This window comes from Pelophylax lessonae (genome assembly GCF_965119305.1).
Source record: "Pelophylax lessonae genome assembly, chromosome: 1".
Classification (NCBI taxonomy): Eukaryota; Metazoa; Chordata; class Amphibia; order Anura; family Ranidae; genus Pelophylax; species Pelophylax lessonae.
The window spans coordinates 629,602,085-629,608,421 of NC_138768.1; the positions used below are offsets into that span (position 1 = coordinate 629,602,085).

The 6,337-nt window shown below is 43.0% G+C and overlaps 1 pseudogene across 1 annotated transcript; it reads right to left on the reverse strand.

Moving 5' to 3' along the window:
• Positions 1–3,044: 3,044 nt before the first annotated feature.
• On the reverse strand, positions 3,045–5,183 carry LOC309563806 (zinc finger protein 862-like; annotated as a pseudogene). The gene has a single exon. The product of its transcript is annotated as a zinc finger protein 862-like (transcript).
• Between the last annotated feature and the right edge of the window lie 1,154 nt (positions 5,184–6,337).

The window sequence follows — 6,337 nt, forward strand, 5'->3', positions numbered from 1 at the left end:
AATTAACACAGCAGTCTTTGTTTTTTAAGTCCCTCCATACCAAAGTTTATTACCCGTTGATTTGCCTAGTAAGTCTGTTTTCTACTTCTTTTAGTAGACAAAAATTTCAAACAGGGGCAGTTAGAGGGTTGATGCAAGCTAGTTGATGGGATGCTTACAATGATCAGCATTTATTAAGGCTAGGTTCACACCTATGTGTTTTTTTTTAAAAAATGCACTACATTCCGAGTAACAATTTTTTTTTTGGTAACGCTCACATCTGTGGTTTTCATCAGTGCATTATTTTGACAAGTGCAGGAACTTTTTTACAGCACATGGTTCATTTTTGGCTCACTAGACTTTAATGGAATCTCATGAAAAATGCCATGCATGTGTTTTTGGTGCGTTCCCTGTATTAACGCATACACCTAATCTACAACTGACAGTTGTGCGGTCATGCGACACTGTACCCAAATAAAATGCCCCCCCCCCCCCCCCAAATGTTGATATTTTGATTGGTTTGCACAGAAGTTATGGTGTCTACAAACTATGGGATATTTTTATGGAGGTTTTTTTTAAACTAGTAATGGTGATCTGCGACTTATAGCGGGCCTAAGATATTGCTGCGGACAAATTGAACACTAAAGGCCCGTACACACGTGCAGATTGTCGGCCGAAAAGATTCGGCCGACGACCGATCGCCTGATTTTCAGCTTGTTAGTATGATGCTTCCGACAGCGCACTTTCGGCCCAACAGAATCTGTCGTGCAAGCATTAAAATTTTTGTATGCCGACACCAGAACGGCCGATTGTTCGCCAGTCAGTACAGAATTTGGCCGACAGACAGCAGATTTGCAAGACTGGGCATGCTCGGAAAAGAAAAAACACAGGGAAAGTTAACCATCACATGACATCACTTCTGCAGTGATTCGTGTGCAGTCTTTTGCACTTTTCAGCGGACACGACAGCCCGGGGACAAAAGACGGGCCGATCGGTCGGCCGACGATCGGTACGTGTGTACGGGGCTTAAGTGACACTTTTTTGGAAACCAGTGACACCAATACAGTGATCAAAAGACACACACTGACCTAAGTCAGTGAATCAGCGCTCACTGGACCACTCTGGAGGGGACCACATGACCAGTGGTGCCACAGATGAAAGAGGAGGTCCTCCGAAACGACGTTGCAGCCCGCCCTCCGCTCTTGGTTCAGTGTTCGTTCCTGTCGGCTTCCGTGGAGGAACCGACAGACTTGTCCTTTCTACTTCCGGTTTCCGGGTCATTACCTCCCTGCTGCACGGCGGATTGCGGTGAGGCTGCCCAGCCAGGGAGCCCACGCCATTTGCGGCATCACCCGGTATTGCCGGTATCCAGGACTGCCTTCACCATTATACAGGACCCAGATGCGATTATCCTTCATCTTGCATCTTCCATCGGATTCACTGTGGGGACTGTCCTTTTGCACCATGCATGCTGTCTTATTGGAATACCTGTTTTTAACATGTAAGTTACTACATTAAATTATATAGCTGTTCATCTACCTTTTATGACTTGGCGCCCTTGTTCTTTTTCTTTGTTACCAATACAGTGATCAGTGCTACAAAATATGCACTGTAACTGTACTGACGACACTGGCTGGGAAGGGGTTAACATAGGGGAGATCAAAGGGTTAAATGTGTGCCTAAAAATGTGCTTAGTTACCGTGGGGGAGGTGCTTCTACTATGGGAAGGCGGAGATAAAGTTTCACTGCCTTCTCTACTGACAGAACAGTAGTCTACCTTGTTTACATAGGGAGACCGCCATCCTGCTTGTTTTCTGAACAATCCTAAACAGTGAGGCACGGCGGACATGGAGTCGGCCGGAACCGCTGATTGGCTCAGGAGTGGGTACGTTACGTAAAGGCCATCTAAATCGACTTTTTACAATTAAAACTACCCTCTCCACTGACAATGCTGCTGTCCAAGGTTGGTTCTGTGGCCACAGTAATAAAACGTCAGGGGCATACTGTGAACAAACCTTCATTTTAGCCTCTTTAGCTTTTTTTTTTCTGTCTATCCCGGTCTGCCTGCTTGCAGAGTCAGTCACTGACAGTTTTCACATAGTGTAACAGAAATTCAGGGAGCCAGTATTCTGTACTATGAGTTGAAGTCCTGTCATGAAGACCTGACATAAATTCTAGGAAGTGCAGAGGTCCCTACATCTGTGTGGCTGTGACGAAAAGCGTATTTATTAAGCCAATGTTTCTCAACCTTTTATCAGTCACCAGACCCTTTTAGCTGCTAGTATTTTTTTCTAGAAAATAACTTGTAACCCCCTAACATTATATTTTTTAGCATTCTACTTTTTTTATGTCACACATTGTTAGTGCAGTGGTTTTTTTAACACCCATTTTTTTTTTTTATAAATTTAAAGTGATTGTAAAGTCTCGTGTTTTTTTTTTTTTTTTTTTTTTTTTTTATTAAATAACAAACCTGTTATACTTACCTCCTCTGTGCAGTTGGTTTTGCAGAGTGGCCCAGATCCTGCTCTTCTCAGGTCCCTCGTTCCTGCTCCTCGCCACTCCCTCCTTTAAGTGCCCCCAGAGCAAACAGCTTGCCATGGGGAAACCTGAGCCTAGATGCAGCTCCGTGTGTCCATTCAGACAGGGAGCTGCCGTTTGGCCCCTCCCCTCTCTCTTGATTGGCTCACTGACTTTGACAACCATGGGAGCCAATTGCGCGTGTATCTCAGCCAATCAGGTGGGAGAGTCCTAGGACTGCCAAGGAACTCGTGGACAGAGAGGGGGCACAGGTAATTATTGGGGGTGCTGCTACACACAGAAGGCTGTTTATCTTAATGCAGGGCTTGACAAATTTGTTTGGAATCTAGGAGCCAGCTAAAAAAGTTAGGAGCCAGTTTTTCTTTTTTTTTTTTTTTTTTTTTTTTTAACAACAAAGCTTTATTTTTAATGACGAAAATAACCGATCTTAAATTTAAACATAAAGATGACTAGAACCAAACATCGCATTTAACTTGTGTAGATAATGAATATATTCTGATGTGACACACCAGCTGTTTAATGCAATGTCATTTTTTTTCACTTGGCTTTTTGTGGCCATGAATATGCCTTGTACTTTTGCAATTAAAGTACCAATGGTCAACGGCCTTTGCAGGATCAAAATCCTTCACTGATGGTCCATTCATGTTGGTCATCAACAAATCGCCTAAACTTTCTTGCTGCATTAAAGATCTGAACTTATTTTTTACAAAGTTCATTAAGCTGAATCCTCTCTCACAACATGCGGTTGAGACAGGCAACACAGACACTATAGACAACAAGTTTCCCAAAACTGGAAATCTGCCTGTGTTGGAGAGTGCCAAATCCAGAAGTTCACTCAGTTTCTTTCCTTTTCCAAGGACTTTAAATTCATACCACTCATTGTGGATTGCATGCATGCATTTATCATGCATTTCAGGCAGTGAGAGTTGTTTCTGGAAATGCTGAGCCAATGTTGTAATGTCATCAACACCATAGTCTTGTAGTGCTTTTCCCGATGGCCAGGCAAAGGTATCAAACACTGCAGTGGAACGTTCAATATTCCTTTGAATGAGAAATCGCTCTTCTAGATATTTTACACCATACTGAATCAATTTGTCCTTTTCATGCTGGGTCAAAGAAGTTGCAGTATTACTGAGTCCATGCAACTGTACATCTTGATACTGTCCTTGTGATGTTCCAGTTAGAAATCTCTCCTCATACTGTTGTGGCACATCTTTGAGAGATTTTAAAGAAGAAATAGTGTTTTTCACATGCAACTCAATTGTGCTTAAGAAAAGCTCTTCCCTTTGAAATAAAAGGGAGAGGTTCTTAATAATTTCTAGGTAGTCAAGCAGAAAATGGAGCATGTGAACAATTTTAAAATCAGTTAGTTTTTTCAACAAACCATGTGCAACTGCAGAAGCGGTGTATTTTTCTGCAGCAACACTTTCCAGGTGGACTGTCACACATTTCCAATCTTTGACAAGTGCAGAGAGAGCACTAACTTTGCTTGACACCCATCTTATGTTATGCAAGTACTGACATTTCTGGATCTTTTTTCATGAAAACTTTCAGCTACCTGCTTTAGCTGTCGCATTCTCTTGGGTGAATGCTGGTAAAATTGGTACAGCTTCTTTAAAACGGAGTCAATTTCATCAATGCATTTTCCCTCTTTCACAGAGCTTAATACACTTAAATTTAATCTGTGTGCAACACAGTGAATGCCAATGACATGACTGAGATTTTGACGTACTTTCTGTACCAGTCCATTTTCAGCTCCAATCATGCTTGCAGCACCATCTGTACCAATTCCAATCAGCTGGTTTGAAAAAAGCCAGTCTAAAAGACCATGTGTCTTCAGCTCTTTAGTGATGGTTTCTAAGTACCCATCTGCAGTTGCCATTTCAAGAGGTAGGATTGATAGAAATACTTCTTTGATCCTATTGTTCTTGATGTATCTGACATATAATATTAATTCTTCTACTCCTCCTTTGTCAGTTGATCCATCTAGCATCAAGCTAACATATTTCGCCTCCTTTAGCTCGCAGATGAGTTATTTCCGGATTACAGTTGCAATATGTGAGATGAATTCCTTGCATCTCTTGTCATTTGCATACTCCTCTCTCACATCAACCCCTAGTTTCCCTGTTGGCTCTAACAAACCTTTAAAGTCTGTATATGGCTTGTTGTTTTTTTAAATAGAACTTTCATGTGGTTGAACATCCCTTGGTCCATTTTGTGAATGCATACAGCCAATGGTGTAGCTTCTGGAGCCAACAGGGCATGATTGGCCTTCATACATTTTTCATGCTGCAGTGACTTTCCATGTTTCTTGAAGGTCTCCAGTTTAAATGGTCCTGAAAACCCTTTCGCAATCTTGGATGTGTGGTCAGCAATGCCAGGGAAGGAGGCACAACACTCACATATGACTATAACTGTGTTATAGTCATATTTAAGCCATGTGAGTTCTTTGCACCAATCTTACTTAAACTTCCTTCTGCCATCATTTTGAGGGCGACTTGTTGAAGGGGACTCCTCTGCTGGTTGTTCTTCTCTTGTGCAGTTTGATTCTGCAATAACATTTTGCACTGCACTTTCTGAACAAGAAGTCTTCGCAAAGAAATTTGTCATTCGCAGTTGCTTGGTATCTTATCTTCTGACGTCACGCCTTTTGCAGCACATTTCATTTCTTCTGAATTCACAAACAAAGATGTTTTTGTTGAAATCCCAATAAGTAAAATAGTCTACAAATTATGGTGTGTATATATACTGGAGTTATTTGCTTTTTTTTTTTTTTTTTTTTTTTATACTAGTAATGGCGGAGATCAGCAACTTAGAGCGGGACTACAATAGTGCAGCATACAATCTGACAATGACACTGGGAGGGAACTAACTGCCACTGACATCTAAAGTGACACTAATACAGTGACCAGTGATAATATACACTGTACTAATGACACTGGGTAGGAAGGGGTTAACACTAGGGGCAATCAAAGGGTTAACTATGTCCCTAGTTGCGTGTAAGGGCTCTTTCACACGGGCGATCCGATCAGATCCGCCTGTCAGTTTTTTAGGCAGATCTGATCGGATCCTCCATGCAGCTCTATGGGGCAGCGGATGTCAGCAGAGACACCTCCGCTGCCATCCGTATCCGATCCTGTCCGTGAAATCCGGACGGATGGAAACCCTATTTTTCCATCCGTCCAGTTATCGGATCGGATGAGAGCGGACAGGCGGTCCGCTCTCATCCGATCCCCCATAGAGGGCAGCGGGAGCTGTGACACCTCCCTCTCCGCACTGCAAGCAGAGACGGAGCTGTCATCCGCCGGCTCAGCGGGGATCAGCGGATCGATCCCTGCTAAGCAGCACGGATCCGCCTACGGAGGCGGACCGTGTGAAAGAGCCCTAAGTGTTTACTATGTGGTGCTTTAACTAAGGCAGGGCTCGACAATCCCCGGGCGCCAGGTCGCATTTGCGACTAGAATTAGCGACCTGGCGCCTGGGGGTGCCCTGCAGAAGGTGTCCTGTCATTTTTGCCCGGACTTCCACGCACGGAGTGCACGGACTTCCGGGCCGTCCGAAAATTGAGGCCCCGGCTTTTCGGCCTACTTGAGATGACATGCTTCCAATGGGGAACTGGCGCCCTCTTGTGGAGGCCGGGAGTAATGACTGTTGTAATGACTGTTTCCACTGCCTTTTTGTTCTCAATTCATTACCATCTCCCTGTCCAGTTAGTTACCTTTGACAGGGAGTGTGGTTATTATTATTTAATTTATTTTTTAAATGTAAAAAAATAAAAAATTCTTTTTTTTCCAATTATTAAAAAAAAAATATATCTATA